This window comes from Callorhinchus milii, unplaced genomic scaffold, assembly GCF_018977255.1.
Source record: "Callorhinchus milii isolate IMCB2004 unplaced genomic scaffold, IMCB_Cmil_1.0 Scaffold2, whole genome shotgun sequence".
Classification (NCBI taxonomy): Eukaryota; Metazoa; Chordata; class Chondrichthyes; order Chimaeriformes; family Callorhinchidae; genus Callorhinchus; species Callorhinchus milii.
The window spans coordinates 11,834,225-11,838,552 of NW_024704743.1; positions in this window are offsets into that span (position 1 = coordinate 11,834,225).

The following is a 4,328-nucleotide window of genomic DNA, read 5'->3' on the forward strand; positions in this document are numbered from 1 at the left end:
AGTGTTGTGGGGAGTTGGCGATGTTGTGGGGAGGGTTTGGGGTGTTGTGGGGAGGGTTTGGGATGTTATGGGGAGGGTTGGGTGTGTTGTGGGGGAGTTGGGGGTGTTGTGGGGAGGGTTTGGGGTGTTGTGGGGAGGGTTGGGGGAGTTGTGGGGGAGTTGGGGGTGTTGTTGCGAGGGTTGGGTGTGTTGTGGGGGTGTTGGGTGTGTTGTGTGGAGGGTTGGGGTGTTGTGTGGAGGTTTCGGGGTGATGTGGGGAGGGTTGGGGGTGTTGTGGGGAGGGCTGGGGGTGTTGTGAGAGGGTTGGGGGTGTTGTGGGGGTGTTGGGGGTGTTGTGGGGAGGGATCAGGTTGTTGTGGGGAGGGTTGGGTGTGTTGTGGGGAGTGTTGCGTGTGTTGTGGGGGTTTGTGGTGTGTTGTGGAGAGTTACGGATGTTGTGGGGGAGATGGAGGCGTTGTGTGGGGTTGGTGTGATTGTGGGGGTAGGTGGTGTTGTCGGGAGGATTGCGGGTATTGTGGGGTGTGGTGGGGGTTGGGGATGTTGTGGGGATTTGAGGGAGTTGTGGGGGATTTGAGGTGATTGTGGGGGTTTTGGTGGTGTTGTGGGGGTTTGGGTGGTATTGTGGGGTTTGGGTGGTGTTGTGGGCGGGTTGGGGGTGTTTTGGGGAGGATTGGGGGTGTTTTGGGGGAGTTGGGGTTGTTGCGGGGAGGGTTGGTGGTGTTGTGGGGGGTTGGGGATGTTGTGGGGGAGTTGGGGTGTTGTGTGGAGGTTGGAGGGTTTGGGGGGTTGTGTGGAGGTTGGGGGTTTGGGGGGCTGTGTGGGGGGTTTGGGCAGGTTGTGTGGGGGATTGGGGGGGTTGTGTGGGAGGGGTTGCGGGGGTTGTGTTGGGGTTTTGTGGGGAGGTTGGGGGGTTATGTGGAGGGTTGCGGGGGTTATCTGGAGGGTTGGGGTGTTGTGTGTGGGTAGGTGTGGGGGGGGGGGTTGTGTGGGGGAGTTTGTGTGGGGGGGTTGGTGGGGGCTTGTGTGAGGGGGGTGGTTGGTGGGGACGGTTGTGTGGGCAAGTTGTGTGGGGGGATTGGTGGGGTGGTTGGTGGGGCGGGTTGTGTGGGGGGTTGGTGGGGCTGCTGTGTGGGGGGTTTGGTGGGCCGGATTGTGTGGGGGCGTTGGTGGGGGGTTGAGTGGGGTTGTTGTATGGGGGGGTTGGAGGGGGGTTGTGTGGGGGGGTTGGTGGGCCGGGTTGTTTGTGCTGGGGTTGGTGGGGGTGTTGTATGGGGGGTTGGTGGGGGTGTTGTGTGGGGGGGTTGTGTGGGGGGTTGGTGAGCCGGGTTGTTTGTGCTGGGGTTGGTGGGGGTGTTGTGTGGGGGGGTTGGTGGGGGTGTTGTGTGGGGGGTTGGTGGGGGATGTTGTGTGTGGGTTGTGAGTGTGGGGGTGTGTGAGGGTGTTGTGTGTGGGGGTGTGTGGGGGTGTGTGGGGGTGTGGGGGTGGGGTGGTGGGGGTGTTGTGTGTGGGGGGGTGTGGGGGTGTTGTGTGTGGGGGTGTGTGGGGGTGGGGTGGTGGGGGGTGTTGTGTGTGGGGGGGTGTGGGGGGTGTTGTGTGTGGGGGTGTGTGGGGTGGGTGGTGGGGGTGTTGTGTGTGGGGGGGTGTGGGGGCTGTTGTGTGTGGGGGGGTGTGGGGGGTGTTGTGTGTGGGGGTGTGTGGGGGGTGTTGTGTGTGGGGGTGTGTGGGGGGTGTTGTGTGTTGGTTGTGTGTGGGGGTGTGTTTGGGGTGGGGGTGTTGTGTGTGGGGTGTGTGTGGTGGGTGTTGTGTGTGGGGGTGTGTGGGGGGGGGCTGGTGTGGGGGTGGTGGGGGGTGTTGTGTGTGGGGGGTGTGGGGGGTGTTGTGTGTGTGGGGGTGGGGGGTGTCTGGGGGTGTTGTGTGTGGGGGCGTGTGGGGGTGTGTTGTGTGTGGGGGTGGAGCGTGTTGTGTGGGGGTGTGTGTGGGTGTGTGGGGGGGTGTGGGGGTGGGGGGTGTTGTGTGTGAGGGGGTGGGGGGTGTTGTGTGTGTGGGTGTGGGTGTGGGGGGGGGTTGGGGGGTGTTGTGTGTGTGGGTGTGTGTGTGTGGGGGTGGAGCGTGTTGTGTGGGGTGTGTGTGGGGGTGTGTGTGTGGGGTGTGTTGTGTGTGGGGGTGTGTGTGGGGGTGTGGGGGTGGGGGTTGTGTAGGGGTGTGTGGGGTGGGGGGTGTGTGTGGGGTGTGTGTGGGTGTGTGTGGGGGTGTGGGGGTGGGGGTGTTGTGTGTGGGGGCGTGTGTGGGGGTGTGTTGTGTGTGGGGGTGGAGGGTGTTGTGTGGGTGTGTGTGTGGGGGGGTGGTGTGTGTGGGGGTGTGTTGTGTGTGGGGGGTGTGTGTGGGGGGGTGTGGGGGTTGGGGGGTTGTGTTGGGGTGTGTGGGGGTGGGGGTGTGTGTGGGGGTGTGTGTGGGGGGTGTGGGTGGGGGGTGTGGGGGTGGGGGTGTTGTGTGTGAGGGGTGGGGGTGTTGTGTGTGTGGGGGTGGGGGGTGTTGTGTGTGTGGGTGTGTGTGTGGGGGGGGTGTGGGGTGGGGGTTTGTGTGTGGGGGTGGGGGTGTGGGGGTGGGGGGTGTTGTGTGTGGGGTGTTGTGTGTGTGGGGTGGGGGGTGTTGTGTGTGTGGGGGGGGGTGTTGTGTGTGTGGGGGTGGGGTGTGTGTGGGGGGGTGTTGTGTGTGTGGGGGGTGGTGGGGGGTGTTGTGTGTGGGGGGTGTGGGGGTGTGTGTGTGGGGGGGGGGTGGGGGGTGTCTGGGGTGTTGTGTGTGGGGGGTGTGTGGGGTGTGTTGTGTGTGGGGTGGAGGGTGTTGTGTGGGGGTGTGTGTGGGGGTGTGTGTGTGGGGTGTGTTGTGTGTGGGGGTGTGTGTGGGGGGTGTGGGGGTGGGGGTTGTGTAGGGGTGTGTGGGGTGTGGTGGGGGTGTGTGTGGGGGTGTGTGTGGGGGGGGTGGGGTGTGGGGGTGGTGGGGGGTGTTGTGTGTGGGGGGTGTGGGGGTGTTGTGTGTGTGGGGGTGGGGGGTGTCTGGGGGTGTTGTGTGTGGGGGTGTGTGGGGGTGGGTGTTGTGTGGGGTGTGTGTGTGGGGGGGTGTGTGGTGTGGGGTTGTGTGGGGTGGTGGGGGTGGGGGGTGTGTGTGGGGTGTGTGGGGTGTGGGGGGTGTGTGTGTGTGAGGGGGTGGGGTGTTGTGTGTGTGGGTGTGGGTGTGGGGGGGGGTTGGGGGTGTTGTGTGGTGTGGGTGTGTGTGTGGGGGTGGAGCGTGTTGTGTGGGGGTTGTGTGTGGGGGTGTGTGTGTGGGGTGTGTTGTGTGTGGGGGTGTGTGTGGGGGTGTGGGGTGGGGGTTGTGTAGGGGTGTGTGGGGGTGGGGTGTGTGTGGGGGTGTGTGTGGGTGTGTGTGGGGGGTGTGGGGGTGGGGGTGTTGTGTGTGGGGCTGTGTGGGGGTGTGTTGTGTGTGGGGTGTGTGGGGGGTGTGTGGGGTGGGGGTGTGTGTGGGGGTGTGTGTGTGGGGGTGTGTGTGGGGTGTGTGTGGGGTGTGTGTGTGTGGGGGTGTGGGTGGGGTGTGGGGGTGTGGGGGTGGGGGGTTGTGTGTGGGGTGTGTGGGGTGTGTGTGGGTGGGGGGTGTGTGGGGGTGTTGTGTGTGTGGGGTGGGGTGTGTGTGGGGGGGTGTTTGAGTGTGGGGGGGGGGGTGGGGGTGTTGTGTGTGTGGGGGGGAGTGTGGGGGTGGGGTGTGTGTGTGGGGGGTGGGGTGTTGTGTGTGTGGGGGTGGGGTGTGTGGGGTGTTGTGTGTGGGGGGGTGTGGGGTGTTGTGTGTGTGGGGGGTGGGGGGTGTTGTGTGGGTGGGGGGTGTGGGGGGTGGGGTGGGTGTGTGTGGGGGGGGTGGGTGTTGTGTGTGTGGGGTGGGTGTGTGGGTGTGTGGTGTGTGGGGGGTGTGGGGGGGGGTGTGTGGGGGTGGGGGTGTTGTGTGGGTGTGTGTGGGGTGTGTGTGTGGGGGTGTGTTGTGGTGTGGGGTGTGTGTGGGGGGTGTGGGGTGGGGTGTGTTGGTGTGTGGGGGGGTGTGTGTGTGGGGTGTGTGTGGGTGTGTGTGGTGTGGGGTGTGTTGTGTGTGGGGGTGTGTGGGGGGGTGGTGGGGTGTGGGGGTTGTGTATGGGGTGTGTGGGGGTGGTGTGGGTGGGGGGTGTGGTGGGGGGTGTGTGGGGTGGGGGGTGTGTGTGGGGGTGTGTGTGGTGGGGGGTGTGGTGTGGGGTGTGTGTGTGGGGTGTGTTGTGTGTGGGGTGGTGTGTGTGGGGTGTGGGGGGGGGGGGT